The sequence below is a fragment of the Syngnathus scovelli genome, chromosome 20 (assembly GCF_024217435.2).
Source record: "Syngnathus scovelli strain Florida chromosome 20, RoL_Ssco_1.2, whole genome shotgun sequence".
NCBI lineage: Eukaryota > Metazoa > Chordata > Actinopteri > Syngnathiformes > Syngnathidae > Syngnathus > Syngnathus scovelli.
The window spans coordinates 412,775-428,024 of NC_090866.1; the positions used below are offsets into that span (position 1 = coordinate 412,775).

The 15,250-nt window shown below is 47.7% G+C and overlaps 1 non-coding gene and 2 pseudogenes across 1 annotated transcript; 2 read left to right on the forward strand and 1 right to left on the reverse strand.

Annotated features, from left to right (window-relative positions):
- The first annotated feature begins 317 nt into the window (after window positions 1-317).
- Window positions 318-487, forward strand: LOC125990710 (U1 spliceosomal RNA). The gene has a single exon (XR_007489044.1). It is a non-coding gene; the product is annotated as a U1 spliceosomal RNA (small nuclear RNA).
- Window positions 488-1,788: 1,301 nt separating this feature from the next.
- On the forward strand, window positions 1,789-1,873 carry LOC125990715 (U5 spliceosomal RNA; annotated as a pseudogene).
- Window positions 1,874-6,485: 4,612 nt separating this feature from the next.
- Window positions 6,486-6,693, reverse strand: LOC125990711 (U2 spliceosomal RNA; annotated as a pseudogene).
- Between the last annotated feature and the right edge of the window lie 8,557 nt (window positions 6,694-15,250).

A 15,250-nucleotide genomic window follows, 5' to 3' on the forward strand; every position in this document is an offset into this window, starting at 1 on the left:
ATGTCTGCTGTACGCACACTTGCTCCTTTTTTTGCTCCTCTTATTTATTTATTTATTTGTTGTGTTATTTATTCATTATTTATTCAGCACGCTTTTGTTATACTTGTTTACTTGTTTGTCTGTTGTGGGCCATGTCTTGTCACCATGGGATAGGGGGGAACGAAATTTCGGTTTCTTTGTATGTCTTCGGCATGTGGACAAATTGACAATAAAGCTGACTTTGACTTTGACTTTGACTTAAACAGTTCTACGAATCCTGTTTCATCCACTGAGTGTGTATGTGTGCCACACGTTTTTAGCAATTAAGCCCGTGACTGAAAATGCCGTGTGCGGTAAAGACCTCGGCCCATGATCAAGAAGGTGGTTCACCCCATGTGAGGCTCAGCCATTGCACTACGGTTGTGCTGACCTCTGCAAATTCCCCTACTGTGTGAATCTTGACTCTATTATTTCTGGTAGTGGGGGACTGTGTTCGCGCTCTCCTCTGGTCTTTCTGATGAAAACAAAAATTAAGCGCAGTAGTATGCACATGGAGTTTAAGTCTGCGATGCTGTGACACACTGAACGCTTTTGATTATGTAATTAACTGTACTCTGGAACTGTGTGTCAGGGTTCTCCAGATTATTCTTATCGTATGATTATGTTGGAATGCAGCCTGTAATAAATAACCTAGCTAGATTAGTTTTATGCTTATGTTGGAATGCAACCTGTGATAAATCACCTAGCGTGTCCCATCCTACACAAAGTCGTAAAACACCCCTTGCTATGTTTTGACTAGAGGTCAAGGGCTTTCTCTATTCAGTCCACTCTTACCCCCACCCTGTTTCTCTTAATAAAAATGCTCTTGCAGGAGGCGAGAGTCAGACCTCCATTCGAACATCGCTGTACGCACAGCGACGAATGGACTCTCCACCTGCAGGTGTCTAAAGGGACTTACTCGTCTCCCGTGTGGTTCTTGCAAAATAAGTTGGACTGAGCGAATCTCTAACACTGTGCATTTGCTCGTTAAACTGTATTCACCAAATTAGCAAATGCAAAATAATATGTAATTACCACGTTCCTGACTCGTCATATGATATGAACGTATCAAAACCTTTTTGTCGGCTGTAGGTCTGTCTTTTTAAGAATGCGCCCGATTGTTGTTCCTCATACATCACAAGTATGGATTTCTAGAAAACAACTTTTACTTTCTAAAGTAAAATGACAGAAATATTTTCTAATGTCAAATATCAAACGCCACCAACGCAGTGGAGGTGAATTACACTCCAAACCATGCCAGCAACGTCAAAAGCCTCAATTATTTGCGACACAAGGGAGACATAGAGCATTTCCGAAGTTTGAAAAATCATTTGAGAAATTACGATCGTATTTTGTTTCCCGATTTGTGTTGAATAAAGTTATGAAATTACAAATTTTCAAATAAAACACAGGGATGGGATCATTTCCCGTTCTCTCAGACCAAAAGTACACGTACCAAGACATACAACTGTTTTTACCATCAATAATCAAAATAGACGCCCAATATAATTGAAAGAACGAGCGCCATCAGTGTTCGATCAGATACCTACAATCCTGTGCGCCAACAATGTTTAAAGTAAGTGAGACATTAATGAACACAAAATACTCGTTTAAACATTCTATTTTGCTTGAGTCCTTGTAAGTATAGTAAATCCATCAACTTCTATTGTTTGTATTAGAAGGAATGGTTGCTGCAATTTGAGTGTGAGACCGCCTGTGAATTTAGTGAGACCAGCAGTGGGGTGGCCCGTTTTGACTCAGATTTTCAGATCACTCGTTTCTCTTCAGATCGAATAAATCTTTCGCCTTTTACTAAAGATTTCTGTGGAGAGGAACAATAAAGAGTATACCATTTCCGTGGAGAGGAACAATAAGAGTATATCTCAATTTGTTGATGCTCTACGAAAGAATATCAATATTGCAACGGATAGCCGCCTATATCATACTCCGTGCAACAATCATACGTTCACATAATTTATACCGGCACGTGTGAACATGTTCACATAAACAGAGAAATTATGCCGAGTGCAGACAGACAATCACGTTTAAAACCTCGTTTATCATCCATCCATTTATCCATCCTATTCCGCTTATCCGGGTTGGGTCGAGGGGGAGACAGCTTTAGGAGGGACTCCCAGGCTTCCCTCTCACTTCATCCAACTCAACCCGGGGAATCCCAAGGCGTTCCCAGGCCAGCCGAGAGACATAGTCTTTCCAGCACGTCCTGGATCGCCCGCGAGGTCTCCTACCGGTGGGACATGTCCGGAACACTTCCAAAGGGAGGCGTCCAGGAGGCATCCTGATGAGATGCCTGAGCCACCTCATCTGGCTCCTCTCACCGTAGAAGAGCAGCGGCTCTACTCCGAGTCCCTCCCGGATGACCAAGCTTCTCAAGGGAGAGCCCGGACACCCTGCAGAGGAAACTCATTTCGGCCGCTTGTATTCTGGATCTCGTTCTTTCGGTCACGACCCAAAGCTCGTGACCATAGTTGAGGGTAGGAGCGTAGATCGACCGGTAAATTGAGAGCTTTGCCTTTTTTCTCAGCTCTCTCTTCACCACGACGGATTAGTACAGAGTTCGCATTACTGCCGACGCTGCACCAAACCGCCTGTCGATCTCGCGCTCCATCCTGCTCTCACTCGTGAACAAGACCCAAAGATACTTGAACTCCTCCACTTGGGGCAGGATCTCATCCCCGATCCGGAGAGGGCATCCCACCCTTTTCCGACCGAGGACCATGGCCTCGGATTTGGAGGTGCTGACCCTCATCCCGACCGCTTCACACTCGGCTGCGAACCACCCCAGTGAGAGCTGGAGATCACGGCTTGAAGAAGCCAACAGCACCACGTCATCTGCAAAAAGCAGAGACGCAATGCTGAGGTCCCAGAACTGGACCCCCTCAACGCCTTGGCTGCGTGTAGAAATTCTGTCCATAACCATTATGAACAGAATCGGTGACAAAGGGCAGCCTTGGCAGAGTCCAGCCCTCACTGGGAAAGAATCTGACTTACTGCCAGAAATGCGGACCAAACTCTGGTATTGGTGATACAGGGACCAAACCGCCCTTATCAGTTGGCTCAGCACCCCGTACTCCCGAAGCACCCTCCACAAAACTTCCCGAAGGACACGATTGAACCCCTTCTCCAAGTCCACAAAACACATGTGGACAGGTTGGGCGAACTCCCATGCCCCCTCGAGGATCCTGCCCAGGGTGTAGAGCTGGTCCACTGTTCCATGGCCAGGACAAAAGCCACACTGCTCCTCCTTAATCCGAGGTTCGACCTCCCGACAGACCATCATCTCCAGCACCCCTGAATAGACCTTACCAGGGAGGCTGAGGAGTGTGATTCCCCTATAGTTGGAACACAACCTCCGGTCTCCCGTCTTAAAGAGGGGAACCACCACCCCAGTCTGCCAATCCAGAGGCACCGTCCCCGATGTCCACGCAATGCTGTAGAGGCGTGTCAGCCATGATAGTCCCACAACATCCAGAGCCTTTAAAAACTCTGGGCGGATCTCATCCACCCCCGGGGCCATGCCCCAGAGGACTTTTTTGATTACCTCAGTGAGTTCGACCCCAGAGATTGGAGAGTCCACCTCAGAGTCTCCAGGCCCTGTTTCCACAATGGAAGGCGTGTCGGTGGAATTGAGGAGGTCTTCAAAGTACTCTCCCCACCGACTCACGACGTCCCGTGTCGAGGTCAGCAGCACGTCATCTCCAGTGTAAACAGTGTTGACGGTGCACTGGTTCCCCCTCCTGAGACGCCGGATGGTGGACCAGAATTTCCTCGAAGCCATCCGGAAGTCATTCTCCATGGCCTCGCCAAACTCCTCCCACGCCCAGCTCGGGCTCCTTTTCAGTCAGAGAGGCGATATTCCATGTCCCAAGAGTCAGCTTCTGCAGCCAGGGATCGGTCCGCCAAGGTCCCTGCCTTTTTCCGCCGCCCATTTTGCACTGCACCCGACCCCTTTGGCCCCTCCGGCAGGTGGTGAGCCCATGGGAAGGGGGACCCATGTTTCCTTTTCGGGCTGTGCCCAGCCGGGCCCCGTGGGCGAAGGCCTGGCCACCAGACGCTCGCCTTCGAGCCCCACCTCCACGCCTGGCTCCAGATGTGGGGCCCGGTGACCCGCGTCCGGGCGAGGGAAAACAAAATCCATTTATGTTTTTCTTCATAAGGGGCTTGTGAGAGCCGTGCTTTGTCTGGCCCTTCACCTAGGATCCGTTTGCCATGGATGACCCTACCAGGGGCATGAAGCCCCAGACAAGATGGCTGCTAGGATCATTGGGGCGTGCAAACCCCTCCTCCACGGTAAAGTGATGACTAACGAAGGGGCTTCGTTTATCAATGCAGTTTAACTTCTGGTGGGACCCATTTGAATTGGCACATGCCAGTCTATTGTAATTTGGCAAAAAATATTGTTTTTAAATAAAAAACAATAACCAACCCTGTCAATTGCACAAGCACTCCTCTTTACTGTTCACAAGCACAATCTCAAGTACAAGTCGTCTTCATCCATAAGCACATGAGTCTTTCCTTGTTAAAACACAGCAGCCCTACAAAAAATGTTCCATCAACCTTTAGTGTCTTAATAGACAATGATGGTATTTATTTAAATATTGAAACAAAATATCTACCTCCTTCAATGTTACACGTGAATGCACATACAGAGAGAAGTTTTATTCATTTTGATAAGGCTACATGAAGCAAAATATAAAGGTGAATACACACTGTTTTCGTGCACCATTTTAGCCCAATTCCATCATTTCCTTGTCTGTCTGTGCCTCCTTACCAGCAAATTTCTGGAAGTCCACATGGCGTCTTTGATGGCAGCAAAAGTGAGCCACTGCTTTGTAAAGTCTTCTTGCTTGATTTTCAACGGGCTCACCCCATAGAGTACAAGGTTCAAGATTCAAGATTCAAGAGTTTTTTATTCGCCATGTTTGAGCGTGCCAAACAAGGAATTTGACTTCGGTAAATCACAGCCTCTGTTCAACATTTAGGTGACTAACAACAACATGTGAAAAATGAAAGATATTCTCAAACATCCCCTGATCTTAAACTGATCTTAAACTCCCAAGAGGGCAAGGAAAAACTCATAACTCCAGCTAGGGGAAATGAGAAACCTTGAGAAGAGACCACAGATGGGAGGGTCCCTCTTCGAGGATGACCAGGCTGCAATGGATGCAGAGAGGACACATAGTACAAACAGTGTAAACAAAAAAGGTGTGGAAAGCGGGATGTTATTGCACAGTAATGACTCTGAGACTCTAAGAGTGGTGTGAGTTCATCAGAGCGACAGCCTGGGGGAAGAAGCTGTCTCTGTGTCTGCTGGTTTTAGTGTACAGAGCTCTATAACGGCGTCCGGAGGGGAGTAGTTCAAACAGGCTGCAACCTGGGTGCGAAGGGTCTGTTGAGATGTTGATGTCTGCATTCAACACTTCCCTTGCCGGGAACTGCAGGTCGCCCACAGGTATACGGCAGCCATGAACTACCTGAGCAGGTGCCACACTGACTCCTGGGCGCCACAGCCAGGTCGGGGGCACGTTGAGAGCGCTGATATGCCCCGGGAGTGCATAACGGACCTGACTGGGAGGCCATCATGGGCCACCATCCACGACAGGTCCCAACAAGTTTGTTTCGAGAGGGCGGGGTGGTTGACGTTGTGCCAAACTGTTGTGGGCTCGCCGAATGCGGGTCCGAGCACTGGACAAACCACTTCCCGCTGTACGACAGAGATCATAGATCTGTGACTTGTTAAAATGTCACTATTTTCTTGCTCTAATTTAAAGTTCTTCAAAAACTTTTTGGTGAAGAAATAAGAAGGTGGCGCGTTAAAAGACACAGGAATTCATTGGTCGATGGGTATTAGCTTTAGTTTCCGGAGGTATGTGTCACGTCTCGCCCTGCTCCACTATGTGTCTGTCTTGGTTTCTGTCTGTGTGCTCGCCCCTCCCCTCCTGTGTGCCCATGATCAGTGTGATTGTTCCCACCTGCCTCTCGTTACCTGTCGTGTATAAAAGTCCTGTCTGCCCCTCTCTCCCTGTCGGATCATTGGTTTTGGTCATTGGTTTTGGTCATTGGTTTTGGTTCCTGTCGTTCGGTGTGTCGTCCTGTCTTGGTGCCGTCATGTCCTGCTGTCTTCTTGTTCCACGTCCCGGTCAGTCAGTCAAGTTATTGTTTAAGTCATGTCAGTTTACCGAGTCTGTATTTTGAGTTGCTTCAATAAACCCTGGTCCGAGCTGCACTTGGTCGTCCTGCTCCATGCTCCACCACCCGACCGTGACAGTATGAGCCCATCCAGAATCGTGTCATTGCTTGGCTTTTCGATGCATTTGGTGTAACGAGCGCGCTTCGCAGGTGCAGGGCAACATATCTGCTTCCGAGGAAGAGTTTTAAGTTCGGGACTCCTTCTCCTCTGTTTTTTTTTCTTTTTCTTCATGGTGTCCCTCTTCAGTCCCTCTGACTTGGATTTCCAGGTGAAGTAAAAAATGGCTCGGTCCAATTCTAAAAGCAACTTACTTGCTGGGATGAAAACAGAACTGATTAGTAAAAGCAAGGGTAAAATCACCACTTTTATGGTTAAAATTCTCTCTTCTACGGTCAGCTCTCTTAATCCCCCAAACCCAAGAACAGATACTACACTTTATCTTAGCCAAAAGGCAGAGAAGCGATGGAGTATGCGAGTGAGGGACTCGCTTACAGGCTTCCCCGTCTACCCATTCTCACCAACGGTTTGTTAGAATAGGCCTCTTTGGCACATGTGATTAGCTAGGGAGCTTGAGCTATGCCATTATATCGCTGTAACACTTCTCTTGCTTTATTAGCTTTCTCTACTCTATGAAACCCTTTGCACATATGTAGAAGTCGCTCTCGGTTAAGATGACAAGGTCACACATTATCACACAGGCTAGGCAGTCGCCTCCTTGCAGGAAGGCGGCCAGAGTAGTATAAGAGCAGGAACCTTGGCGCTGGGAGAGGAACCTTCTTCTGCATCTCGCAGAAAGGGCTCCACAGCTGTGCATCAATCATTTTGGCATACATTAAATAGTTAAACTGTGAAGGCTTTCTCTTGGTAATTACTGTTAGCATATCGAGCATTAAAGATAAAGAACTGGGAACAAACCTAACAGGTTACAGTACGGAACAGAGTGCTGCTCTAATGGGCACTAAAAAATCGGCAAACTTGTCTGATGACTTATTTGTTCACTCTTCTTCATCCGCAGTAATGCATGTAGTAGTTCACGAGGCATATATGTGTCCCCTTTGACCAGTCTCTATCCAAATACACAGTGTAGATACCTATTAAAATGGTAGACCCGATGAACATGAAAGGCAAATGAGAATTTGCCAAGAACTTTCCAGGGTCATCATATGTACAACGGCTGCGCCAAAAGGAGTCAGGCCAGAAGAATAGAGCGGAACTAACACAAGATTTGAACGCACGCCTTAGTAGAGACTGAGAGCCTAAATCCAGCGCTTCAGCGACACTACCTACCAACTGCAGTTTCAACATTGAATTTTGTTGACATTTCTAATAAAATGTGAAAGTGGATAAAAAGTTGGTTTCTCCACCAGCATCCAGGTTAGTGCTGCCCGACTGAGCTTTGTTCATAATGTAATGAGTGACAGTCAGAATCCAGTTACGAGTTGGAACCGAATGCTTGTTAGCCGATTAGAGGACTTGATGAATTGCTAGCACTGAGCAGCAGAGTGGCGCAGCGGGAGCGTGCTGGGCCCATAACCCAGAGGTGGATAGATCAAAACCATCCTCTGCTGTTTGTCTGGTTTGGACCTTCTTTCAAGTCATGCTTTTGAGAAAAAATGTCGTGCGCATTATCTTTTCCACACGTTGGTTGTGCTGCACCTGGAGGCAGGGCTCGAAGGCGAGCGTCTGGTGGCCGGGCCTTCGCCCATGGGGCCCGGCCGGGCACAACCCGAAAAGGAAACGTTGGTCCCCCTTCCCATGGGCTCACCACCTGTGCGAGGGGCCAAAGGGGTCGAGTGCAGTGTGAGCTGGGCGGTGGCCAAAGGCAGGGACCTTGGCGGTCTGATCCCCGGCTGCAGAAGCTAGCTCTTGGGACATGGAATATCACCTCTCTGGCTGGAAAGGAGCCCGAGCTGGTGTGCGAGGCAGAAAAATTCTGACTAGATATAGTCGGACTAGCCTCCACGCACAGTTTGGGTTCCGGTAGAAGCCCTCTCGAGAGGGGCTAGACTCTCTTCCACTCTGGAGTTGCCCACGGTGAGATGTGTCGAGCAGATGTGGTGGGTATACTTATTGCCCCCCCGGCTGGGCGTCTGCACATTGGGGTTCACCCCGGTGAACGAGAGGGTAGCTTCCCTCCGCCTTCAGGTGGGGGGACGGGTCCTGACTGTTGTTTGTGTCTATGCCCACCCTTCTTGGAGTCCCTGGAGGAAGTGCTGGAGAGCGCTCCTTCTGGGGACTCCATCGTTCTACTGGGTGACTTCAATGCTCACGTGGGCAATGGCACCAGGACTTTGTAGTTGTGTCATCAGATTTGCGGCCGCATGTTTTGGACACTCGGGAGAAAAGAGGGGCGGAGCTGTCAACTGATCACCACCTGTTGGTGGGTTGGCTCCGATGGTGGGGGAAGATGCTGGTCCGACCTGGAAGACCCAAACACTCTGTGAGGGTCTGCTGGGAACGTCTGGCAGAATCTCCTGTCAGGAAGAGCTTCAACTCCCACCTCCGGCAGAGCTTTTCCCACGTCCCGGGGGAGGCGGGGGTCATTGAATTTATATAACTCGACCTCTACGTTTTAAGCTTGATGAGCCAAAATATCAGATCTTGCTCTTGTTTCCTACCGTTTTAGCCTATTTGTTTTATCCAAATCTGTTCAATCTCTGATTATAATCTGTAGCCCTACGTATTTTTCAAATTTTTATTTATTTATTTATCAAATCTCCTCAGTTCTGTCAAACTCAGTGCACAATGAACCTCCCTTCCACTTTGAACCAAGCTTCACCAAATTTGGGAACGCCGTAGCAAGGAGTGCGATTTGGTTGTCGGACACTCCAAGTCCATATCTTTTTGCCGCACTTCACCCTCTCAAGTTGGTGTTCTTTTGTTGTTGCTTCAGAGCGACCCCATCCATCACTCTTGAATGAGTCCATTGTTCAAATGAGTCAATTTTCATCATTGTGAGTTCCTCCGCTTTTCACTGTCTTTTCTCGTCCCCGAGGATGTTGTCTGTCCTCCGGAGTGTACTTGTCCTCCTCCAAGCACAACAGCAGTCTTTTCTTGTCCTTCGCCAAAGGTCAAAGGTGCTTCAGAGCCAGGCACCATTTTGTAGTTGTTCACGGCTGCAGGCGAAGTCTCGGATTGGGTTTCAGGGACTCTGACACTGAGAATGACAGGCTGGGACATCAAACTTGTAAGACTATTTCCAAATGTAGCTGCTTCCATCAATTTGCTGGTAACGTTTATTTACCAAACTTCAAATTCTCCTAATAACAGCGGTCTCGGTTTTATATCGTAAATCCTGCAACTCATCCTATTTTTGAGCTACATTTTATCTATAGTTCCAATTTAATCGGACAGTATGTTGTCTTCAGTATCATTATTGAAAATCAACTCATCGAGGTCTGCTTTCCACATCAAGCCCTGATCTGTATGTCTTGACCTCTCACATGTTATTGTCATGCTTGCTCAAAAATGTGACTTAGAGTATGGTGCTGTGAATTCTCAATCTCCCCAATGAAATTGGATCCCACCTCGTAGTTCTTATCGTTCTCATGTTCCTGTTAGCCTGCAATTGTCCAAATCAAAAATGTTTTCTTTTAACTGTCTTTCTTTTGAACCTCTAAATCTCTCGTGTTGCTAACCTATCTACACCAGAACAAAAAAATTACCACAATATAACACCAAATGTATTCGAAAATTCATTGTCATAACGTGTTGTATTATTACTATCTTCCACTATCTGTCCTACTCACTCCCCCCTTTTTGAGGCTTGGCAACGCCCATGCCTCACACCTTGACAAACTTTTTGGGAGAATGCGTTCTTTACTACATACGATTCCATCATCATTTAAGTTGACTTTCTTTCCAAAACGCTTCTCAATTTCTCAGTTCACACATCTTCTGCATGTGTTACTGGTTCTCCAGTTTTTTTTCTTCTAGTTAATTATCAATCCAAAAGCTATGTGTTTCTTTCTAACATTCAACCTGCTCAAAATCACTCTTTCATCGAAGTCGCTCTACTAATTTTCTATAGTAGTCGCCAACGACTTCAACCATTCAACCTGTAATTTCTTTTCATTCAGGCTATCATTCATCAATGTTCATTTGCATCTCACACGCAGTCTCCAAAAAGGAGTCTTTCTATCACATTGGTCCCAATTCATCCAAGCTCACCACACAACATTCATATATCATTTTCAACTCAGGTTTCCTGGTAGAACAATCCACCAATTCAAAAAAACTTAACTAAAACAAACAATTGGCAAATTAATCTGAATTTCTTTTCTTTGTTTTTAAATTTGAAGAACTCAATCTCTCAGATTTAGCTTGCATTTAAAAGTTTGCATAATCTTATAACACAACCAATCAATTATTCCTATTAAATGTAGCATTGCAAAATCTTAAATTCACAATTTAGCTTCTCCCAATTCCTGAAAGCATGTTCTGTTGTTTTGTTAACTCCGAATTTCTCATGAGGGCTTGACACTAACATGCACTAGTGTGGATTAGTTTCTGTTCGCAAACAGATTTCTCTCTTTTTCTTTCATTTTTATCTGTCAAAATTGTTTCTGTTCTGCGGTGTAAATTGAATAGACCACAGTCTAGCAATTTTTTTTATACTAAAACTTTAGCCAATGTTCATCATTTTAACATATACGCACACACATGCACAGCTCTCGCATGCAAAAGGTAGTTCCCAGCACCAATGATTCGTCACAGGCTGGCCATTTCCTGTGGTCGATCATGAGCTGGTCCCTCCCATGCACACGAGGACAGCACATTCTACTTTTATTTATTTATCTTCTAGAAGCAAGTTGCATTTCTTTACCACTTGATTTGCATATTTTAACTTCAGTGTAACACAATTTGATCCCTATTCATTTGTAATTGGGCCTACAAACAGCATTGTCATACTTCTTGTGTGGACAGGGGCTCTAACAATCTAAAACGATTTTTGATAACCTGACAATGACATGTTTTGCTGTCATATGGGAGAGGTTTCAGATCTTTTAAATTTCGATACATGATTTGCATAGGACCGGAAACTCCTCTTGCCCCTTGCTTGAGCCGCGGCTTGAGCTGCGGCCTTGCACCTGCTCACAGGGGCCTTATTGTCTCCTGGTCTGACAAACACTTGTGACCGCATCAGTTTTCATCTTTCTAGCTTTTGTCTCTTGAATTCGTTCTCATCTCTTTGTGAAGATTTCAACCACAATCTACTTGCCATGAACTTCTCGTTTTAAAGAAGAGCAGAGCAAGAGATTTACCGTTCTTTTTTCCCATCTTAATTTCAGTAGTTTAAGGTTTTACATTTTTTTTTCAATTTTTTTTCTTTGAGGATCCTCAATGCAGGTTTAAATTGACCTTTCGACAGATTACTAGCCTGTTTTATTGCCGTGGATCAACGCTAGAACTGCTTCTTAGTCAATTTATCCTACCAGTCACACACTCAATCACGCAAGTTATCCCTGCCTACGCGAAGTCCTCCTTTTAAAAAAAAAAGGAGCTGCTTCATCCAGTGAGGGTACTCTACAACACCCCCCACCTTCCCTGGGAACTAAAGACAAAAGTCCTTGTCCCCAGCCCTGCCAACGCGAAGTCCTCCTTTTTTTTTTAAAAAAAGGAGCTGCTTCATCCAGTGAGGGGACTCTACAACACCCCCCACCTTCCCTGGGAACTAAAGACAAAAGTCCTTGTCCCCAGCCCTGCCAACGCGAGGTTGTACTCCCTAGAACAGTGGTCGTCAAATAATGATTCACGGAGGTACTGAGATTTTAAAACAGTTTGAGAACCACTGCTCCAAAAGAGACACCTCATCCAGAGGGGGACTCTACAACACCCCCTCCTTCCACAAAACTTATTCCTGTGCACTTCTTCCTTTTTACGCGTTTCACAAGCAACAACACAATCACACAACTTCAGGCCTTTAACTTACTTGTCCCCTGGTTCGTTGCACTGCCGGGTCCCGTCAATCCACCTCTGTCAGACGAAGGCAGACCTAAGATGCTGGCCCAGCGAAGAATTCTCTTCCCAGGACTTTCTCTTCCAGGTCCTCCTAATGGACGCTGGCTTGTCGACAATGCAGCACGTCCTCCTTCGCCGGTCAGATGGTGGGTATGAGGATCCCGGGTTTCGGCACCAAAATGTTAGAGATTTGCTCACTCCAACTTATTTTGCAAGAACCACACAGGAGACAAGGCAAGTTCTTTTAGACACCTGCAGGTGGAGAGATCACTCGCTTCAGGAATGAAATCTGCCCTCCTTCCTGCACGTGGATATTTATTAAGAGAAACAGAGTGGGGGTATGGGTAGGCTGGCTAAAGCCCTTGTCCTCTAGTCTAAACATGTCAGGGGATGTTTTACGACCTTGAGATAAGGAGGACAAGGTAAGGTATTTATTACCTGTTGCATTCCAACATAATCCTACGATAAAGATAACCTGGAAAACCCTAACACTAGTGCTGTGTTGCATTGGTGTGTGCATGAGGAGGCGGAGCTTCGCTACCGCCAGCTGACGCAAGAATATCAAGCGCTGCAACGAGCCTACGCGCTTCTCGCCCAGACCAGCGGAGGGGACTACGACGCCGAGAAGTAGATCAAGGTGGCGCCCCTTCCCGCAACCCCCGGCCGGGTCGCAGCCTCCCCGTTCTCACCCAGCCTCGGGTGTTCTCTGGTCTGAAAGGAGGAGGAGGAGCCTCCCTCCTCCTCCTTTCAGACCAGAGAAAAGCTGATGGTAGAAATGGGTCACTATCAAAGCAGAGTAGCAGATCTGGAGTCAGCGCTGAAGCAACAAGGACAGGTAAGCTCATCAATGAGCACACCTTTTTCTCAGACAAAATAGCTACATTCTTCAGTCACTCATTCGTCTGGCATTATTGGACCAACCCCCCCCTGAACGTGGCTGGGAAAATGCGGAGAAAAGCAAATGTCATTTTCCAGTCAAACAAAGAATTTGTGGATGAAAATGACACAACATTCCAAAGCTGTCCACGCGTTTGTCTCTTCTAGAATGTCAAGTGGGTGGAGGAGAAGCAGCTGCTGCGTCAGAGCAATCAGCAGTTGGCCGAAAAGGTGACGGAAAGAAAGGCGCTGGGCGGAGTCGCTTGGCGTCACACCCGTCGGGAAGCCCCGCAGATGAGGTCTGACTGTCTTTTCAGGTCAGGCGGATGGAGGCGGAAGAAGCGCGTCTGAAAGAGCACATCCAGGATATCCGAGACCAAAACGAACTGCTTGAGTTCCGCATCCTGGAGCTGGAGGTGGGAAGACTCGCACAAGCGTGTTGAGGCCAGAGATGTGACAGACGGACGGACGGACGGATGCATGCCTCTGCCTTTCAGGAGAGGGAATGGCGCTCCCCCGTCTTGAAGTTTCTGCAAGTCCGTTTCCCAGACAGCCTCAGCCCTTTGCAGATCTACTGCGAGGCCGAGGGCGTGAGCGTACGTAAGGCGTCCCTCGCAACCCTAACCTTAACCCGAGGTCCCAGAACACCTTACATTGCTCCTTGCGCCTTTCCCCCGGACATCGTCATCAGTGATCTGATGAAGAAGCTGGACATCCTGGGCGATAACGCCGTAAGTGTATGTCGAACTCCTTATGTTCGCACTCCACGAGACTCGGCGGCTCAAATGTGACTTTTGGAAGGCTTTGCGCTGAAAGAAGCTTGTTGACGCTGTGCCTTTGGGCTCTTGCAGAATCTCACCAACGAGGAGCAGGTGGTCGTGATTCACGCCAGGACCCTTCTCACCCTAGCCGAGAAGGTAACGGGCACGTCCACGCACGCTCTCGCATTCTGCTTATGTGACAGCAGCCTTTCCTCAGTGGTTAGAATACATCAAAGTGACCAAGTCAGCACTTCAACAGTAGATGTTGGACATTGAAAGTGAGAAGGTAGACAGACACGCGACATCAGCCAAGGGGAACTCCGGCAATGTGCCCCAACAATTCTGACCTTGAGCTGTGCTAGGATATGTTCTGTAAGCAGAAGGGCTACCTGGATGAAGAGTTGGACTTCAGGAAGCGTTCCATGGACCAGGCTCATAAGGTAAGCCGCCCTCAAATCTCCCGCCGGACCACTGATGGACGAGGATTGCGGCCCAGAGGATCCTGGAGCTGGAGGCCATATTGTACGAGGCGCTACCGCAGCGGGACTGGCCCGCCACGGACGGCGAAAAAGCCAGCCACGCTGGCGTGAATGAAGTGCTGACGGCGGATCAGAGAGAAGAGCTTAGAAGCGCGGTGGACCAATGGAAGCGAGCCCTGATGTGCGAGTTAAGGGAGCGCGACGCTTGCATCCTCCAAGAGAGAATGGATCTGCTGCACAGCGCGCAACAGGTAAGGGCCCAAAGCCAGCCCGGCACTTACTTGCACGCTTACTGGCTTTTGAAGGCCGCTTTCCATTTCTCCGTCCTAGAGGAACAAAGAGCTGAAAGAATTCATCGAAGCTCAGAAGAGACAAATCAAACAATTGGAGGAGAAGTTTCTGTTTCTCTTTCTATTCTTCCCCTTGGCCTTCATTCTGTGGCCCTAACACCAGCTGGTGAGTGAGCTCCAGCGGCACCGCACTCGACACTTCCGATACACCGCCAGCCGGTCTCAGACGTTGGCAGACGCTCCGATGCCGACGTATACCCCCCGCCACAGTGACAGAGGCACCGCGTCACACCGGCGCTCATCCAATCAGAAGGCAGGAAAGGCAAATTCACATGCAGGGCACTCTTGAACCAGAAGAGAGCACCACAAAAAACGGTTGTTGGCCCAAACGCGCACTAAAAAGGGTCAGAATAACAAGAGTCCCACCGGCCAGCCGGGGCCACCCGTCCATCCATTTCTTCAGGGGGGAAAAAAATTGGAGTCACCGGTGAGTACATTTTGCATTTAGCTCTGCTTTTCTGCTTCTGTCTTCAAGTGTGTGGCATCCTGCGACCAAAGATTCAGCCAACCCCAAAGCGGTTGACCTCAACGTCCCACCACCATGCCGACCAGAGTAGGTGACGTGATGCTTTGGACATCCTTCCGTCTCAGATG